Source organism: Nomascus leucogenys, chromosome 2 (assembly GCF_006542625.1).
Source record: "Nomascus leucogenys isolate Asia chromosome 2, Asia_NLE_v1, whole genome shotgun sequence".
In the NCBI taxonomy this organism is placed as follows: domain Eukaryota; kingdom Metazoa; phylum Chordata; class Mammalia; order Primates; family Hylobatidae; genus Nomascus; species Nomascus leucogenys.
In genome coordinates, this window is record NC_044382.1 from 11,137,722 (window position 1) to 11,159,677 (window position 21,956).

At 38.4% G+C, this 21,956-nt stretch overlaps 1 protein-coding gene across 8 annotated transcripts in view; it reads right to left on the bottom strand.

Moving 5' to 3' along the window:
- The window catches only part of TENM2 (teneurin transmembrane protein 2), a 1,389,831-nt gene that overhangs the window by 658,692 nt on the left and 709,183 nt on the right, over window positions 1-21,956 (bottom strand). The window lies entirely within an intron of this gene.

Sequence of the window (21,956 nt, forward strand, 5' to 3'; positions counted from 1 at the left end):
GGGTTCCTGGAGGGTGGTGCTTCTGCGGAAGGCATGAAAGCTCCACACCCCTTTCCTCCTATACCTTGCCAATACCTTGTCCTGTGCTTCTCTTCTGCCTGGCTGTTTTTCTGTATCCTTTGTAATACCCTTTACAATAAATGGGTAAATATAATTAAAGTGTTTCCATGAGTTCTGTGAGTCACTCTAGCAAATTAATTGAATTTAAGAGAGGGGCTTGTAGAAATCCTGATTTATAGCCATCAAAAGTGTATGTCACAAGCTGGGGCTTGTGATTGGCATCTGAAGTGGGGACAGTCTTGTGGGACTGAGCCCTTAACCTGTGGGATCTAACACTATCTCCATGTAGATAGCACTGGAATTGAATTATAGAACTCCCAGCTGGGGTCTGCTGGAGAATTGATTGGTTGCTGGTAGGGAGAAATCTCCACACATTTTGGTGACCAGAAGTTAAGTATTCCGTGTTGAACATGTGAGAGTAGGAAAAAGAGTTTGTTTTTTTCCTATCTCATCAAAGAGCCAAAGTGGCTTCTCATGGGCCTACAAAAGATAGAATAAAGTATAGCAAGGATCCTCAAATTCTAATGCAACAATGCCCTTCGTGTGCCCTACCGGAAGTTCACTCCCTCAAACCATGATTTAGTCTTGACTTGACCTTATAAAGGGCAGTCAGTTGGAAGTTCCCAACCCAGTACTCTTCTTTCCTTTTTCTAATTTCTAAAAAACCTTCTAGGTAAAGTTTTTTTGCTTGTTTGCTTTTGCATCATCAGGCAAAGTAAAAAGGCAGAAATCAAATTCATACTGACTGGTAAAGGAACTTAAGGAGAAGAGAAGAATGGCTTGGAAACAGAGTTATGAAGCAGCCATGCATGGCCCACACAGGCCACATTTAAACAATGGATTGGATATCCAAGTATAATTGATATTGTGGACTTGAGTCAACAGGCATAGGCAAGAAATGTGACTCTACTTGTGTAATCCTGGGCAACAATCTTTCTCATTCTCAGTTTTGTTATCTGTACAATGGGAATGGTAGTGTGGGACTGGCCCACTCTGAAGGTTCTTATGGCCAGACTATGAAACAAAGTGTATGAATAACACATGAGGCAGCTACGTGCTAAAGGAAGTGATGATAGCAAGAAAAAAACCTATTCTCTACCTACTTCAAATGACTTCATACAATTTCAACATGAGGATAGCATGGTTACTCGTGCATAGGAAACAATCACTCCATTCATTTTTTATTTATTTAATTAAAATGTGTAGGGCATGGATTTCCTCAGCTGAAAAACTTGCTGTTGCCTTGTTTGGCCACAAAGAAATGACGGCAGTCACTAAAAAGCAAAATCACTTAAAAAATTAGAATCTGTTTCCCCTTCCAAGAGAAGGCGTTCGCGTGTCCCAACTGACAAGCTTTCAGAACCTCTCTCTATCAAAGCACAAAAGCATTTTCAAGAAACACTGGACAACCCTCCAAAAAAATTATGTTTTGTTCTTTGCAAATCTGTAGGCTCCTGTGAGACACAAAGCAACAAGCCCTAGTCTATTAGTATGACAGGTAGCGCTCTTACTAACAACTGCTTTTTACTCCCTGTGACAAATGTGCTTGATGCCATGGTTGACGTCTGTGTGGTAATCAGGAGTGATGGAGAGGGGACGTCGGCGCTGCCGAAAGTGCCCCCCGATTTAATGTGAACGATTTGTCAAACGTGCTGTGATAGCAATGCTGTCAGACCTGGGCAGGGAAGCACTCTGTCATCTTTGCGCCAACCAAGGTCACTTTGGCAAGGAAAGGAGGGCTCTTGCCAACGAAATTTTCATGTTTATCGGTGGTGCACATGGCCTACTTCCACAACTTGTTTTTCCTTCGATTAACAGATAACCATCTCAAAGTTCGGGAGACACTCCCCTGGAGAGATGCCTGCTACAAGAGACAGTCCCCAAGATGAGTCACTTGGCATCTCTGAGCACCAAAAACCAGAATAACAAATATGAAAGCTAGGGCCTCATGTTGAACCAAATGCACCCAGGGAGCTTTGTTCCTGGCTGACAGTAGCTTTTTCATAGTAAGCATTATAAGTAAAATATTGACAATAGTAAGTATTAGCACGAGATTGGGTGATATGACTTTTAGTTTTATAGCATGACCTTCTGGGCACCAAATATTTCCTAAGCATCAAAAGAGCCAAAGGATGTGGCATCACATGCTAGGATGTGGTCTTCACACACTAGGCTCAATATGTTGGCCCAGAGCTCTAAAACAAAAGGGAAAAAAACTGGGTAAAAGAAAAGGAAGTACATTTTCTGTTATTAATAAAAAGAACAAAAGCAATGGGCTATGTAGGGGCGGGTGGGTTAGCTATCTTCATTCTGTATTCTGTGATATTCTTTGAGGCCTCATTATTACACTGGGCATATCGCCTAGACCAGACTGTAAGCAACACAGGGCAGGGACTCTATCTTGTTGAGTTTTCCATTCTTATCTAGCACAGTATCTGCTCAGTAAATATTGATAGCATGAATGACTATCATCCCTAGAAACAAATGCAAGACAATTCAGTAAAAGGAAATAAGGATCCATGCCAGAAACTGCCAACTGGGTGCCAGCACAGCAATGCATTTTGTTTGTGGATAAACAATATATGTGAAAAACAATGGCTTAGTTGATGGGCGACGTAGAGTATAAGGCCCAAAGTAATGGTCATCAACTGACAGTGTGCAGGCCAAATGGTGCACACAAGAAACATTCAAACTCCACATATGTGTTATTTATACCAGTCAATGTTAGCCTGTGAAATGCTCCCTGTTTTGTTTTTGTTTTTTTATATTAGCTACTAACACTTAAGTATCAGGAGCTTTTACATAAAAGCCTGGATTTTGGATTCTCTGAGAGAACAAAACTCAATGATCAAGCAGCGTTAGGATGAGTATAAACAGCTGCCCCTTTCAGTGGGGCATTCAGCCTCTGTTTTCCCAGTCCTGAGAGGCAAATGCCAGCTGCCATTTGTCATCATATTGGCACTATTACTTTTCTAATAGTAGAGAGACATTTCTCTCTACTGTATTGCAATTAGAAGTGACTCGGAGCGCCGAATGAAGCAGTGAATGATTTTTCTAGAGCCAGCCCTCTCTTTCCTCATTTATAGGACCTGCCTGGGCCCTGTAGATACTTAAATTTGTGACCCTTAAGCTATGCCCTCTTGCTGGATTGCCTTCCTGATATATTCAGGAGAGCAGCAGTTCCAATTCAAGGCTACCAGAAAACCTGGTCTTTAAAGCTCTGGTATATAAATCTTGAAATACTGATTTCACCTGAAGCTGCTCATCAAAGAAAGAAAGTGGGTTAATTAAGGTGAAAATGATATTTTTACAATACTTTAGAGATGAGAAACCCTTTTGATATCTGTAATCTCACGTAATCTTCAGCATAGTTTGTAACACCATTCCCATTTTGAAGATGAAAAAATTTAGGCTTTAAGTAAAATTACATCACTAACAGGATGAAGAGTTAGGCCTGGCAAGCATTAAATGCAAATCTCATGGGCTAGGCCCAGAACATCAGTATTTTATTAAAAGTTCCCAAATGACTCTAATGTGTAGTCGGGGTTGGGAACTACCCTCTTAGCCTTACGGACTAAATGCTGGTGCTTTCCCCAAATTCATATATTGAAGCCCTAGCCCTCCAATGTGATGGCATTTGGAGGTGAGGTTTTCTGAGGTGGTCAGGTTTAGATGAGGTCATGATAGTGGGGTCCTGATGATGAGATTAGTGCCTTTGTAAGAAGGGACCAGAAAGAGTTGTCTCTTCCCATCCCTCCTTTCCCTCTCTGCCCCTCTCCTCCCTCCCCATGTCCCCTTCTCCCCCAACTTCCTTGCCATTTGAGAATCAAGGGCATCAAAAACCTGACCATGCTGGCACCCTGATCTCAGACTTTCAGAAACCAGAACTGTGTGAAACAAGTGTCTGTTGTTTGAACCACCCAGTCTATGATATTTTGTTACAGCAGCTGGAGCTGACGAGTGCACTTAGATTGCAGTTTTCCTCCTGCCATCACCATCCAGATTAAAGGAGTGCAAACACAGATGTCTTGGCTCAAGGTCCAGGGCAGCCTGAACGAACACAGGTAGAGATAATATAACAGAAATTGCTCTGGGCTGGGCCTCAGGGAACTGGAGTTTTAGTCCGGGCTCTAACAAGCGATGTCTTTGTTGTGTTGTAAGAGATATCTGATTAGAATTAGTGGTTTTCCAAGGGGGTAAATGCATGAGAAGCCCCCTGAGGAAGCTTTTAACACTACAAATTTCCCTGGGCTCTATCCCTAACCTGGGAACCAGACTCTTCTGGGCGACACCCAAATATGCATATTTTTTAAAAGCTCCTTTCGTGATCCTGATGCGCATTCCCAGGAAAGAACCACTTCAGGAGATGATGAGGACTCTCCAGTGCCTATAATCTATGAGAAACAGCGAGGGGAGAAAACAGCCAATCAATTTACCTGGTACGTGATCAGATGTAATTACAGCACGAGAGTGTGGATGTACTAAATGTATACATACCTGCAGTTCAAAATTGAGTTCCCATTACAGAGTTACACTGGATTTGATGTTGAAACTGGCCACCATGTGATACCTATGCTACCCGATGAAAATAAGGACTTGTATAACACATACTCCTCAAGTTTGCATGCAAGTGGCCTAATTATGCTCAGCAGCAGTGACTCCAGGGGAACACTTCTCACTGAGGACCTAAGACTATATTTAAACAGAGAACTTTGGGATGAACAGTTATTCACTGGCCCTTTTTGGATAATGTGATATTTCATCTGATGTGTCTGAAGGTCATAGCATGCTCAACACTGAATGTTTATTCTTTGTTCATATCCTTATACCACGCATGTAGACAAAGGCTGATTCATACTAGGTTCTTAATATTCAGTAATAAATAAATATAAAAAAGAATTTTTTAAATGACTACTGCTCTTTCCATGCTCTATTTTATCAAAATGGTCCTTAAAAATAAAAATGAACATAGAATCGTACGTTCTTCTGCTTAAGGCCCTTTAATGACTCCCCATGGCCTGCAGTCATGGGGAAAGTGGAAAATGCTCAGTATGTTTTAGGAGCATATGCGTGATCTGGCCTGGACAGCATCTTAGATTTCATCTTTCACTGCACTGACAAGGGATGACCTTGTCATTAAGTGCAGTTCAAGAAACACACCTTGCCTCATGCCTCCAAGTCTTTGATCAAACCATATCCCTTTGCCTAGAATATCATCTTCCTATTTGTTTCCACAATATCTTTCAAAGTTTGGCTGTGTGAAATCTTTCTTAATCTGTGCAAGTAGGATCAATCATTCCATCTCTGTTTGCATTGTTGACAGACTTCATTCATGGTGCCTTTACCACCTTATACCACTTAATAGTTCTGCATTTTTTCCCTCCTACTAGTCTGCAAACCACCAGATGCCTGATCCTAGGTTTGCTTATATCCCTGGCATCTGCCAAAAGACCTGGGTCACTGCACATGCTCACCAATGACAGTTTGAAGGAACACATTGATGTGTCTCATTTCTATCCTGATGACCTCCTGATGCTCCAGGTATCAGAAACATACTCTTTCTCAGACAGAGAAAATAGTAGGGAATTTTTAAGTGAGAAGTCTTATAGAAACCCTAATCCAACATAAGAAATTATTTATCGACAAGGAGACCTACTAGATACTTAGATCACAAGAAAGTTACCCCAAAAGATTAACGGTGATTAAGCTGCTTAAAATAAAGCCTCATGATGATGATCCAAACCCACATCAATCTTCTGTATAGATTCATAATACAAAGGAAGAGATTGAAAAAAATGCCCCACTGCCCCATTTCATCAATGAAATGGTAATTCACTAATTAACTATTCAATTTGAGTTTCAAGGCTAAAAGTGAAGGCTTATGCTATTTTACGTGCTGCAGTTTTCATTGCAGAGAACAGACTCATTTCCTACCTACACCTTCTACCTTTGTTGGTAAATATTTCTGATCATTTCCTATGTACCAGAAGTTATTTTAGTAGTAAACAAGATCGAAAGATCTTACTGTTGTTTCATATTTTTATTTTTTTCATTTACTCTCATCTACCTCTTTTCATCTTCTTAAATTTAGTTATTTTAAGAAAATCAGAAACAAGGCTAGTATTGTTTTATTTCACTCCAATCAGGAGTCCCAGATACGTGTGCCCCACTACAGCAGGCAGCTGTTTATTAAATGGGGAAATGTGTACCTTATCCCTAAAATAAACTCCAAAACACAGACATATGCTACCTGAAACTCCAGATCAATTAAATGAGGTGCTTAATGAAAAATCAGGCACTTATAACGGCTTTCATTTTCACTCTATGTTGTAATCATTCCTTCTATGTCTTACCAGCAAGAACTCTGTTCTCAGCAGGTACTTCCTGTCTCCTCAACATCATCACTGATGAGAAAGTTCAACTTTACTGCTATTCCTCAAACTGATTCTATGATCTTAAAGACTACTCTTATTTTATTTTATTTTTGAGACAAGGTCTGACTCTGTTAGCCAGGCTGGAATGCAGTGGCACAATCACAACTCATTGCAGCCTGGAACTCTTGGGTTCAAGCAATCCTCCCACCCCTGCCTTCTGAGTAGCTGAGCCCACAGGTGCATGCCACTACACCCAGGTAATTTTATTTTTTTGTAGAGATGGGGTTTCACTATCTTGCCCAGGCTGGTCTCAAACTCCTGAGCTCAAATGATGCACCCACCTCGGCCTTTCAAAATGCTGGGATTACAGGTGTGAGCCATTGTGCCCAGCCAAGAATACTTTTAAACATCCTGTAAGTATCTCTTAACCTGGACACTATTTTTAACTCCCAGAAATGGTCTGTGATATCTGAAAGCCAAAACGGATTTCCTCCGAAATAGATGACATTAAGCAATTCAAGGAAACACCTCTGGCTTGAGTATCACCAATGAAATCTCACCATATCTAATGGAATTTAGGAAACCCGGTGTCCTATTAATTGATTACTAGCCCCTAACAAGAACAAATGACATTCCAGGTGCTTGAGGAACTAGTGATGGCTCAGTTTCTATAACCTTCTCTCACACCACTCTTTCTCTTCTTGTCACGTCAGCCAACTGGTCAACTGGTTACATTTGTGTTTTTCTAACTGAGATTCTAAAGTGTCAGAATCATACCCATCTTATAATTCTTATTCTTGATGTTCCTTGGAAAGCTATTCCCATGGCAGGCTTCTTCCATTACCCACAGTAAGTTCAAATGCTCCTGTTTTTAAGAGAACTTTCATGACCATTCTCTTTAAGGAAGCCCTCCTCATAACCACTTACTACCACACTACTCTATATTTATTTTTAGCCTTTATCTGTATGAAATTTTCTTTTGTCCCTTGTTTATGTATTTATTTTCAGTCTCCTTCCACGCTCCACTGCCTGACAAAATATAAGTTTCACTTATTGAAGTTTCCTTGTCTTTTTCTCTCCTTCTTTCTCTGTATCATCAGAAACTAGAAAAACCATTGCATCATCTATATAACATTTATATCACTTGAAAGTATAGATGGATTTATGTGAGTTTAAACGCATTCACAAAGAAGTAGTTTCTTTTTCAATGGACTTGAACAAGTCGTCTAAAATAGTCTCAACAACATCTACTCTCCAACCCCCAAACCCCCAAAGCTTACTGGACCTAACCGTGACCAAAATTACTCAATCTTCAGCAGAAATTGATAGAGAAATATTTTTTCTTTGCTCTGCCCTCATCAATAAAAAAATACAGATAATGAGACAATATGAAGGCGTGAACCTTGAGTGGAGAGGTGACACACACACGTCATAGTTCTGTCTTGCAGATGGCCAGCAATGAGTTTCATATGAGGCAGTGAGTTAAAAGGTCCTCGATGCCAATTGGAAAGGGGAAGGAGCAGAAAATTGTTTAGCTCATTTTTCCTTCTTTGGCGAGAAATAGATGAGAAACAAACAAGAAGCAGCTGAGGAATGCAGGGTCTAAAAACACTCTATTATTCTCAGTACTACAAACCTGCAGGGGAAAGGAATCTGGAGATCTAAATGCTAGAGGACAGAAATATGACAGCAACTTTAATGATCATAGCAGTATTCATGGCCAAAACCGTCCCACGTTTCCTGGCAAGAAAAGCTACCTTCTCTGTGTTTTTTTCTATCCAATAATACCCCAGCGTCTTCCCCTTCTTCTCTCTCCCTTTCCTTCCTTTCCCCTTCCTCTTCCTCCTGCCATCCTTCACCATCCCCAGTTCCTTTCCTTTTTTCCCATTATTAAGCAATAGATATACTCTAGGAAATGAGCATTAGAAATTGGTTGCAGGGGAATGATATTGAATACAACTCTGGGGAAAGTGTGTTTGCAATTTTTACTAAGCACTAACATAAGCAAAAGGGGAAGATTTATAGCAATAAATTATATTAATCAACTAAGTAATATATTATCTCAGTGATTCATAGGGTAACAATAACGAATAAGAAATTGGAGTTCTAAAATATCCCAACTAGGTACAGTATTCCAGACATAAATTAAAGATTAGTTTGTAATCTATGAACACACTAAAATCAAGGACATTATCTCACATTTCTTAGCAAATATTCAAAAACACAGTTACTCTCTCCTGGATCCTCTTGCTCTTTGAAAGCACTCCTTGAAGCTCACGGAGTAAATGCTAAATTAAACTTGTGTATACTTTGTCCTGTTTTTATGCTGTCCAAGTGCTGTTTTCAGGTGTAAAATATATGCAAGGAATAAGATGATGAATTGTAGACCAGCATTGTCCCATATGGTAATCCCTCTCACCACTTGTGGCAGCTTAAATTAGTTAAAATTAAAGAAAATTATAAATTCAAGTCCTCAGTCACACTACCACATTTAAAGTTCTCAATAGCTAAATGTGGCTAGTGCCTACTGTCTTAGAAATGTGAGTTTAGAATGTTTTCGTCACTGTGGGACAGGACGTTCTACTGAATACTCTCCAATGGCAAGCAAGCATCTATCATACCAGGAGAAAAGAACAAGTACCAGTAGCATGCAAATTATCTAGTGGGGTTTTACATTTTTCTGTTAATTATGTATATTGGTGCAATTACTGCCCAAACGGATTGAAAACTTCACACGGGCAGGGCTTTTCTGCTTCGCTCTTGCTGTAACCTCAGAGCCTGGCAAAAGTTCCTGCATAAAGCTGGCACTTGGTAAATATTTGATGAGTGAATAAATTATGCCATGAATGTCAAATGGCAATGCCAAATAATCGAACAAAAGTATGTTTAAGGGCTAATGAAAAAGAGAGAAAATGCCATTTAGTGACGTATAAAGATAAATGTCTATTTTCCACATTGTCTCATCTGTCTAGGAAACACCCAGAAATCAATTCTACCCTTAACGTATGTGGATCTTCTTGCCCAGATGAGCAAATGAACCCTAACTGTATCAGTTGAGGAAACTGTGAAATTAATTGTGTTGACATCTAGTTGGGCAGAAAACAGTTAACCCAGCATGACAGGGTTATGGTAGTGACTGAAAACGCCTCTGAGGCCCTAGAGAAAGAGTTGTTTTCATCTCATTATGTCTGCCTTAATAATTAGAACCAACTCATCAGCCCCGAGTTGAACACCACATATAATCACTTTCCTGCATATTTTTTGAAGGAGGAAGCATAATAAGGTAAAATCTGCAGACTAATTTATGACATTTGTGGATCTATTTTCAGGAAAAGAAAAACTACAAGGCGATGGGGGATGTTAAAACTCTCTTTTAAGTAGTGTAGATTTTATTTAGAACCGTGCTTCAAATTAAGAAAAACATTATTTTTTATGTAGAAAAGAGCAAGTACATCACACTAAATGCTTTCTCTATTAACAAAAAAGTTTCCAATTTGCTGCCCAAATCAATCTTCTTTAATTTCATAAACACATTTTTTAATGTAAAAATCCAATACTCAGTTAAATGCATAGAATAAAACAGGAAATACAGGAATATACCATTAGGGAGAATATATAAGAAAAAATTATCAGCCTAGCCTGAACATTAACATATTTTTGCAATAAAATAGCTTTGGGAAGACTTTTTCTCCTGTGAGTTCCATGTATCCTATAAATGAAACAACATAATGAAACTTTTTTTTTTGAGACAGTCTCGCTCTGTCACCCAGGCTGGAGTAGAGGGGCGCAGTGTTGGCTAATGCAAACTCCACCTCCTGGGTTCAAGTGATTCTCCCGCCTCAGCCTCTCGAGTAGCTGGGACTACAGATACCCACCACCATGTCTGGCTAATTTTTGTGTTTTTAGTAGAGATGGGGTTTCACCACGTTGGCCAGACAGGTCTTGAACTCCTGACATCAAGTGATCTGCCTGCCTTAACCTCCCAAGGTTCTGAGATTGCAGGTGTGAGCCACCGCGCCCAGCCATGAAACCTTTAATGATAGTCTCAGCCACTTCACTGTGCTTTTATACTCCACAAGTCATCTGTCAGCTATCACAGAATATTTCACTAATCAAAAAGCAGTGAACGATTTTCTAAAAAATCACCAAATCTCTGTGCTAAACACAACACAATCAAATAAACAAATAAAAAACCCCAACAAAACCATCTGGCTATTCCACTTCAGGTCATACTAGCTAAAAATGGCATTAAATAAGATTATGAGCAACATGGTAAGGGCTCTTACCCAGAGGGATTCAAAACAAGAAAACAGGTTTCTAAGTTTTGCCATGGGGACCGCCAAACTATTTTTGCTGGCAGTATTTTCCCAATGGAATCAAACTGATCTATAGAAAATTCTTCACTTCCAGTTGGCGATTTGTTCACATATAATCAGATTTGAATTATGTGGAAGAAACAGCACTTGAGAGTTATAAGGTTTACTTTTAACTCTGAAACATTAGGTTGTAGGTGGTTTTGTAAAAAATCAATTAAAATGCCCATCTGCAAATTGGGACTCTGCATTTGTTTGTGAAGTTCCTAATTTAAGAGGATTGTTCCACCCTTTCTCTTTCTCTGTCGTTGAAGATTTCAGACCCTACCTAATAAGACAACACACACTCAGCCCCCAAAATTTCCCAAGCCCTACCTTAAACTGCTGATCATTTTCCGCTATAAATTCTATATACAAAGTTATGCACAAAGATACAAGAAGGCACTTTCTTTCCACTAGCCTGGGTTTCTCTCCCATACACTGTTTTGCCTTTTAATGTTTGCTTCCATGTTCATTTATTCCAAGCATTTATTTTATAGCTCAAAAGAACGCCTAAAAAAATTTCAACTGTCTTCTCAAGTGAAACAAAGCCCTTTAATCTTTGAGGCTTTGCTAGGAGAGCGTAGTTGCTTAAATGAAGTTCAAAAGAACTCTTAACGTAAGAACTTTCATGATGGGGGAGGGAGTGATTAACCTGCAGTATAAATTATGCTTGTCTAACTTAATTTCCAGTTTAAGAGAATCACTTTTTTCCCCTTTACTTTGATAACTGCCAACATTTACATTATTATGCATTGCCTCCGACATTAAAAAAAAAAATACTCTGATGATCATACCTTTAAGTTAAAATACTAGTGACTCCAGAAAGAGAGTAGCTGTTTGTAGGAAGGTTGTGATTAGACGTAGTTTAAATTTCACAGTAGGTTTCTGAATTGCCATAAATACTCCATACATAACTTTCATGACGGTTTTCATTTTCTAACACGGGGTCACCCATGTAATAAAGCACAGTAATACCCTTCTTCTCTAGACATCACTTGCTATCCATATTTACCCAAGCTGGCAAAATGTAGAAAGATTATTCTTTGCAGCCTTTTTAATTACCAAAATTCAAGTTGCTTTTAAAATATCATAGTCCCCCTTGAGATTTCAGGAGAGCTGGAGATCACCATGGCAATAGGAAAATGGTGCCAGCTTCATGTTGGCACAGACTTGCTACACATCTCAGGAGACTTGCACATGAGGGAGAATTGAACTTGTGTAAAAAGCAGGCACTCTCCCTTCAATCCTTTATTTTGGGAACAAAATGACAAATTTCATGTTCCAGAAGGTAAATAAGAGAATGTTGTAACCATATGCCTTCCTCTAATATACACAATTAAAATGCAATATCAATCTGCTCTCCTGGTATGTAAAGTAAAAATGGAAAGTTAACAGACAGTGGCCCACATATGATGTCCATGTGCCAGATTTGCCTCACTCCTTCATGCTTCACTGGTCTCCCGTGGACCAATCTCTCTGACTCCAAGAAGGGTTAATGCAGCTAAACTCATGGAATGTGGGTGTGATTGTGTCATATCCTGTTATTCACAGGTTTGTTCATTCATTCTTTCAGTCAACATTGCCTGTCTACTCAGAATATGCCAGGAAGTAAAGAACTATAGGTGAAAAACACAGCCCAGTGAAAGCAGTATATATGTGTGCACATGCATGCACATGTGTGTGTGTATGTGGGTGTGTAATTATGAGAGAATGTGGTTAGTGTGGTGGGAGAGATTTGTACAGAATACTATGAAAATATGGAAATACGACATGCATATATAAGTTTAAAAGTAATATAGCATTCAGATATTAAAGTGTGACAAAACAAATCTTAATTATAATGTAATAACATAAAATTACATACATATTAGTAGCACTGTAATTATCATTTCTCTCTCTGCTGTCCTCTCAGCTGCTCCCCACCACCCTGACTCCTTATGGTGTCAAATGCCTATTTTATCTGTTCTGTTTAAAGTGAACCAGTCCCAGTACTCAAGGAAAATTTTACATGTTCTCAAAAACTTTGTGGAAGTTGCATATGGGGATGGGGCATGGTGGCTCACGCCTGTAATCCCCAGCACTTTGGGAGGCCGAGGCAGGCAGATCACTTGAGGCTGGATTGCCTGAGGTCCAGAGTTTGAGACCAGCCTGGCCAACATGGTGAAACCCCATCTCTACTAAAAATACAAAAAATGAGCCAGGCGTGGTTGCACATGCCTTGTAGTCCCAGCTACTCAGGAGGCTGAGGCAGGAGAATCACTTGAAACTAGGAGATGGAGACTGCAGTGAGCTCAGATTGTGCCACTGCACTCCAGCCTGGGCAACTGAGAAAAACGGTGTCTCAAAAAAAAACAAAAAAAGGAAAAAGAAAAGAAATATGTATGGGGTATTTATGGCAAGTTTGCCCCAGCAACTCTTGTCCTAGTGTCAGTATTTGGGCCAGGAGAAATCATCATAACTCCAAGTGTGTGAGGACTGAAAACTGAAGGACTGAGCTCATGAACTTTTTCCGTAAGCAGCCAGATTTAGAAAAGCCAGGCTCTGAACTGTCCCCTTCAGGTGCTCTTGGGACCTCCAGTTCTATCCACGTTTTGTGTTCCCCGAAGGTGAACTGATTGCTGGAGAAAACCCTTCTTCCAAACCAAATGCAGAAATTCTGATGGATGAAGAGGTATCTCTTGATGCCTCTGCATTTTTTTCTTTTTTTTCCTGTTTTTTTTTTTTCCTTTTTTTTTTTGAGGCAGAGTCTAGCTCTGTCGCCCAGGCTGCAGTGCAGTGGCACGATCTCGGCTCACTGCAAGCTCCGCCTCCCGGGTTCACACCATTCTCCTGCCTCAGCCTCCCGAGTAGCTGGGACTACAGGCGCCTGCCACCACGCCCGGCTAATTTTTTGTATTTTTAGTAGAGATGGGGTTTCACTAGGTTGGCCAGGATAGTCTCAATCTCCTGACCTCGTGATCCACCCGCCTCGGCCTCCCAGAGTTCTGGGATTACAGGCGTGAGCCACCGTGCCCGGCCTGCATTTTTATTTTTTGCCATTAACACAGAAAATTCACTGATGAAACAATAGAAAGTAGTTCAATGTAATTAATGGGAATTGGCCCAAGACATTCTTGGAACTGAGGGTTTGTAGGGAGGTCCTTGGGGGGACAGTCCAGTAGGAAGGAGAGAACAGGGTTAGACAGAGTCAAAGCCAGACCTCCTGCTTCCGACTGTGGGGCACCGTAGACACTATTCAGGCTTTCGGGGCCTCTGTTCCTTCATCTAGAAAATAGGGACAATATTTACTTTTCAGAGTTGTTGATGTTTACTTCAGATAATGACAGTAAACTGACACCTAATTAGCACTAATCACTGTTGCTATTCCTCTCGCACCCCCAATAGTTGTTGAACCATCTAACATAGAACTTGCCATCACATGAACAGGACTGGGGTATGCTGAACAAAGTAGCGTTAGGAGAAAAATTCAAGTCTAAAGGGCAAAATCAAATAAGGGGGGTTAGGTTTTGCTTCCATTAACAATATCCTTAGGTAGATGTGAACATTTACACACTGAAATTACATTTAAACCAAACAGTCACTCTGTCTTTCCAGTAATCCCCATGCTTAGTGACTGCAATGAAGTTTTTCTTCCTTTATTTTATGGGGGAGGAGAGGGAAGGGAAACACGGTGGATAAAGCTTTACACAAGGCTGTTCTTGCTGAGGATTTAAACAAGGATCTATTTGTACATTACAAATATGAAGTGCAAATACTCTTACCAACCCTAGATCTGAAGTTCAATGTCAAAACCAGCTGTTAGTTTGTGTGTCATGTTTTGATATAAGAGGCTTCCTTCCTCAGACACAAATAAGTCTGAAATTGCTAAAGGAATACTAAACAACTAACGAAATCCAAATGGCTCTCTATTTATTCTCCTCAATGAGAACAGCAATACAAGACATATCTCATGAATACTTGAGGGCTAGTATTTTTTGAGAAAGTAATTGGATTGAAAATTAATCTTTTGTTTCAGAATACGTCTGTTTGCTGTGAATCTTGCTGAGGTTAGACTTCATGTCAAAAACCTTGATCGTGGGACAAAATCCAGTCAGTTCCATCTCCTCCATCATCCCAATTTGCTGAGTAAGTCATTTTGTTTCCCTGGGCCTCAGTTTCCTCTTATTTCAAAAGCCAGCTTTGGGCTCGATATTTCTTGGCACCTTAGAGTTTCTGTGATTCTAAATGACTAACAAAGGTAAAAAGTAATTTTACATCTTATAGTCTTTTGATTCCATTTTACTGACATTTCTTCTGATTGTCTCTTTGCCTGGTAGCTTTTCCCTCCTTTTCCCTTTTTAATAAGAGAGAGGCTGTCTTGAGAGATAGTAGCTGCTCATGTAAAAGAAGATTTATCTGATAATAAGGTGAGATGATTATCTTAAAACCTTGAAATTGATGTTATCCAAATGAAGGACCCAGAAAGGGCTGCTTGATTTTGCACTGATCAGTCCTGGCAGTTTCAAATGAGTAATTTCAGTTGCAGGACCATTAGAAGATTTGGAACCATTCTATTTTCATTTGAGCTGGGGTCAGGACAAACATAATGCATTTCAAACTGCCAGCAACAATCAACCTTTCACTTCCTAATCTGTGTTTGTAAGTAAAATTGCAAGGGCTCTGGTGTATCAAAAATAGCGTGGCATAAGTGAACGGATCAGATTTTCCTCTTAGTCATCTGGGATAACATATGATCGAAGACAGACAATCCCTGCTTGAGGTTAGTTCTTTCTATTTGAAAAGACACCAAAGTGCACAATCCTCTCTCCTTTGCTATCTGAATCCCTGACCCTATAAAGATAAAAAACAAAGAATGCCTCAAAATTGCAATTACATTACAAGCATTCAATTCTGATTCTAGGCTTTAAAGATTGCTCTTTTTAACACATAAAAAGAAGGTAATTTATATTAAATAAAACACGGAAATTACATATCTGTACAGAAGGACATTTGGATGCAAACACTATTTCTAAATTGAATGTCCTGATAGAATCTGATTTCCAATATCTAGAAGAGAGAGTTGTTTCATGACAACCCACATTTCTAGAGCCATATTCAGCTACTACATTGCCATGTGGGTTAGACTAAGCATTATATTTTTGTAGATTATATGTTTTAAAGATTAAAATAAAATACCATGTGCTTTCTCAAATTTGCATCTCACATATTTCATTTAGGTGCAAAGTCTGATGTTATCTATCAATGGGAAATACAACTTCTATGGCTAAAGACAGAAGGAACAGAAAGCTGACACCTGGCATTGTATGATTTGATCTTAATACAGTTTAATTTTAGTAGTGGGTGCATCAAGCCAGATTTCCAATCCACTAACATATTTAAGGAATTTGAGTTTTTCTTAAATACTGTATATTTTTAAATTGCTTCAATTTTATACAATGTTCATTTCCATCAAGCAGGGAACATACAACTTAAAGAATGTTCATGAAAAGAGTCTAAGTATGCATGAGGAACGTCACATTTCAGCAAAGACAGGTACCTCAGTCATCTCTAAATCTACATGTCGTTGTCACCCAATGACAGCTGCATGATATTACAGGCATGTTGTGCCCACAACATGGATATTTCACTGAGATGAGAGAGAAGAAAGTAGCAAGTACTCTTGCTTTATGAGGACCCATGCCAGGAATGCTCGTGAAAAGAAATGCGAAGATCCATAATGGTGGTTTGTCTTCAACACCAAGAAGAAGTGCTCATAACCAGAGACATTCTTCCCAATTTCAGGAGTATTTCTATTAACAGAGTGGACAGACCCAAAGCATGGAGTATTCGCGTTATCATCTATAGGCAAATCCAGAGCTTACAGTGAAGATAAGGATAAATATTTGCAACTTTAATTTAGTTCTCATTCCTAACTTCTCTTTCCAGATAGGTAGAAGCCTAGAGCAATGGACACAGATTCTGTGGTCTTGGACTAAGCTGGTGGCTAAATGCAATTTGGCAAAGGGCCAAGGTTTATAGGGCTTAAAATCTCTAAATGCAGTTCAAAGAAACTTTTATTTTACATGGCCCAAGGGGAAAGGCAGAATTTATGTCCATAATAAAATGACCAAGCCAGGGTACATGATCAGAAGAAGAAGGTCTACAAAAGAGGGCAGAACATGGAAAGCTTTTCCAAGGTGATGACCCTTTTAGAAAAACAATTGTTTTCTTAGCACAAATGAACAGAGAGGGTCAGATCAAATATTCTTCAGTGATTCGATTAAAACTCAAAGTCATCTTTTTTGTAATAATACTCTAAAGTGAAGGGAGAGCCAATATCCAACAGTACAGAATTAATTCTACAGGAAGTGAGCTGTATCTGTCTTTATCTGTTACTATACCTTCAGAAGCTAGGGGCAGGACCATGCAAAGTGAGAGCACTTGATAAATCTTACCTAAGGAATAATTTCCAAATGAATTAAATGAATCACACAGTTTATAAGAGAAAATATTAGGCAATTATTAAAATAAAGTTTTTAAAACAAAGAAAAAAACCACAATAACATTAATGTTAAAAGTAGGCTACTAAGTAACAATTAATAAGTATGATATTAAGTAATATAATAAGTAATATAATAAGTAATAAGATACGATATTACTAAGTAATAAGTAATAAGTATGATATAAATCTCATTGTATTAAACATTTTATATGATATGCCTAGAAAAATGCTGGAATCTATATTGGAATCACATTGGATATGACGTGTATAACAGGAAAAAAAACAAAAAATCGAATGTATGTTTTTCTTATTGGTAAAGAATATGTATTTTATTTAAGTAAATAACAGCTTATCTGTAAAAATATAATCAAACCTAAAACTAGTCCACATAACTTTGAATATGCCCACCTCAAGCTCATAGCACAATACCAAAAGCTTCCAAATTTAAGTCTTTAGAAGGGACCAGGGTTTGGCAAAAGAAAAATCGGTGAGACAGGTAGAATGAAATCGCATTTCGAAGGCACCATTTGTGTGAGTAAAACAACTTCACAATCAATGTAAAATTTTCTGGGTAACCAATATAAGGATTGAGTTGATGGTTTTAAATATGCTGAAGGGACAAAATGTCAGGAAGGCTCTGGGCTGCCTTGTTCTCTTAAGTTGCACCCTATAAATAACCCAGTTTAGAAGACCCACAAATGGAGAAATACAGTAGTCCGGACTTAAAGTAATAAAGGGGTTTCCCAACATTTCCACACCGCTCTTGCTGAGCTGGGGCTTCTCTTCCAGGAGGATAAAACAGATCTCCATAACAACAGCAGAATGTTTGCCCACTGATGAATCAGATGTCAACATAACACAAAGGTACTTACAACTTTGGGAAGCTTTTAAAATCACATTCCATAAGAGGGTTACCAGAGAAGAAGCCGAACTCAGCAAGCACTTGGAGCTGAGGAACTGAACTTTGATATCGTTTCTGTTTTTTTTTTTTGAGACGGAGTCTCGCTCTGTCGCCCAGGCTGGAGTGCAGTGGCGCGATCTCGGCTCACTGCAAGCTCCGCCTCCCGGGTTCACGCCATTCTCCTGCCTCAGCCTCCCGAGTAGCTGGGACCACAGGCGCCCGCCACCATGCCCGGCTAATTTTTTGTATTTTTAGTAGAGACGGGGTTTCACCGAGTTAGACCAGGATGGTCTCATCTCCTGACCTTGTGATCCACCCGCCTCGGCCTCCCAAAGTGCTGGGATTACATGATACCGTTTTGATTCAGTTCCATCCAACTGTGTGACAGCCTTCAGTGCCCAACCTAGGTAAAGTCCTCATTAGAAGGAATGAACGCTTGTCCTCATTCCGTATTGGTGTATACTGTGGCATGGAATAACCACCTCCTGGCAAATGCCATATCACTTGATCTCAGCTCCCTCACTGTATTTTCCAGTTCTCGTATTTTATTTTGATGCTTACACTCTCAACAGCGTACATAAAAATATGTGCAAATTGCAAAGCACTATGAAACTGTTACTTCTTATTGCACCATTGTTTAGAAGGATCAGAGCAGGGGATATATCCTGCTAACTTTTCTTGTCAATGATTATTAAGAATGCCAACTATCATTCTGTGAGTGGCTGTTCTATGCAGAAATAGGGTTAGGGCTTTATATATGCATCCTTTCTGTGGAACACAAGCTCCTGCAGGATACTGTTCCCATTTTACAAAAAATAAAAACTGATATATAGAGTTTAATTTATTTGCAAGATGTTATAGAGCTACTATGTATGATAATTGTATAATACTGCCTACTTCAACTACAACCACTACTAATCATCAAATAAATGGCCAATGACTGAAATGCCTTGAGAACTGTCTCTTAAGATCTGATTAGAATTACCTTCCATTGTACACTGAAAAGAAACAAGACTCACCGGAAACTGAAATTAATTGGAAGAAAGCCTGCCCGATTTGAGTATTCAATGTAAGTTCCTAGGTTGAGTAACAGATTATATATTTACCCCTCAATAAAATGCAAACCATCAAACCAAATAATATTCTCTGTCTTCAAAAAATAGCAAATGTTTATGTCATACATTAAATCTGGGAGAAGATGGGTTCAAGCAAACCAAACAAGTCTTTATTGTTGAACTTGTCAGAGCTTTTAATATGATAATAGTTATTCTAAACTGGCAAAAAAATGGCTATTGTATGAATTAATTCTCAAATTTACTCCGCCAAGGAACCCTTTCTTTGCAGAGCTTTGCACTAGACTGGCTTTCTATAGGTTACATCTTACAAAATTTTATCGTGGGGAAGCTAGAGCAATGAGAACTCTCTTGCTTGCTTAGTGCAATTATTACTGACATAAATGTATAAAGACCAACCATATTAGATCAGCATTTTAATTTGTGCAGTTACATTTCAAAAGATGAACTTGGCCCATGATAGATGAATATCATGAACACTTTGTTAACAGATATGCATTGTTTTCTCAAGAAGAAAAGAAAGTAGATGTGGGAGAAATTTCTTACATCATTGTATGCAAATACGTAGGTATTTAAAATAAAATTCCAGGAAGAAATGCCTGATTAAGACAAATCTAAGAGAAGTGGGTCAAAACACAAAATCCACATATTCAAAATGGAAAACATGTTTTATTGGAGATCAAAGAAACAAAAAAGAGACTAAAAAAAAAACCTTACCAAATTAAAGAGACTCAAGTCAAAGAGGAAAAAAAAATACTACTGAGGCACGGCACCATTTTTCTGCTTTTCTACATACACATACAGATACAACTGAATAATCAAGGTGAAAAGTTAAGCAAGACAATCCTGGGAGAAAAAAAATAAAAAGGAGTGCTTCTTCTATCACATTAAGCTTACTATAAACTTGCAACAACAAAACGGTATAGTGATAGTGCAAATATCTAGTAATGGATTAACCATTTAAGAAAATAGATCCTCATATCACACACACACATACATACATGCATGCATTTCTAAATTAACTTAGCAAGTTAATGTCATTATAACATTATTTTTTAATTGCTAGGAGAAAATATAGTATGCATGTATTGAACCTTATAATGGGGATTTTTTTTAAAGCTAAGAAATAATTCAAGATATCTGAAATAGTAGAAGAAGACCTTAGACCTTACTACATCAAGATTTAAAATATCTTCAAATGAAAACAAAACTGATTTTCACATGAAAAACAAAAAACACTATTTGGAAAAAATATTAGCTGTGAATACAACAAGCGGAAGTTTCTTATATCCTAAAAATATTGCAACCTGACTTTTTAAGAAAAACATAATCAAGCAGAGAATTCAGTGGTTAGTAAATCAAGAGATAAGCATATAACTGTAGAATAACTAAAATATAAATCGAACAAAATAATTACTATTATTACTTATTACATAAAGATGATAAAATGATACATCAAACTATTCACGCTTTTACCTTTTCACAGTAGCATTTCAAAATAATTTTACTCTTGTTTGTATATTGTTTCCAAATTCTTTTAAATATATTATGAGTTTTATAATTAAAACGTTAAAGAAAGTTATTTTTAAGTATCATGATATTTGTAAGGCATACACATTGATAGAACATTAATGTAATGTTTCTGGGTGCTATTTAATGCATAAGAGAATTTCCACTGTATAAGAATGAATGCAAGAAACAATCTTTATTTTTTAAATATTCACCTAGTTAAAAACAAACAAACTTGGATGGGATTATGAATAATTTGTATGCTCTTCAATTCTTTTTTTTAAATTTTCCAAATTTTCTGAAAGAGCTATTCTACTTTTATAGTTTAAAATATATATATTTTAAAAATATGCTAATTTCTATTGCTATCATAAACTTATTGGGGAATATTTCCACAAAAGCATTGGATACAATATGGTACATAATGTGGTACTCAGCATCCCTATGTGCTCTACACAATTCACACTTACATTTGAATTCTGATACATGTTTAAAAAATAAAACTATTAGTCTTACACAGAGTCTAATTTCTTTACTAGTTTGGTAATATTCAACAACAGTTAAATAATTTGTGTATCGTGCATTAAGGGAACACTGAACAGAGACAACATATGAAAGGTTGTGTGGCTTTGTGACAATGGTAAATACATCATTCTGTAATGGAAACATAAGTACCGTCTAATTTTTTTTTTTTTTTTTGAGACAGCGTCCCTCTGTCACCCAGGCTGGCATGCAGTGGCACAATCTCAGTTCACTGCAACCCCCACCTCCCACATACAAGCGATTCTCATGCCTCAGCATCCCAAGTAGCTGGGATTATAGGTGTGTGCCAATAGACCCAGCTAATTTTTTGTATTTTTAGTAGACACAGGGTTTCGCCAGGTTGCCCAGGCTGGTCTCGAACTCCTGACCTTAAGGGATCCGCCTGCCTCAGCCTCTCAAAATGCTGGGATTATAGGCGTCAGCCACCATGCCTGGCCTGTCATCTGATTTTTATAGTTTTTGGAGATCCGAAGGGAAGGTCCAAGAATAAACAGACAAGATGAATTAAATGGCGTCCAATCAGAAATGAAAAACAGAAAGCCACATTCCACTTGCTGAGTAACCAGAATCCCTCATATTGTCCTTTGCAAAACAGTAATTCTACATAGGTTCTATCTACATGTCATTTCCATGAGTTCAGTAATTTTCTACTAATGGTCT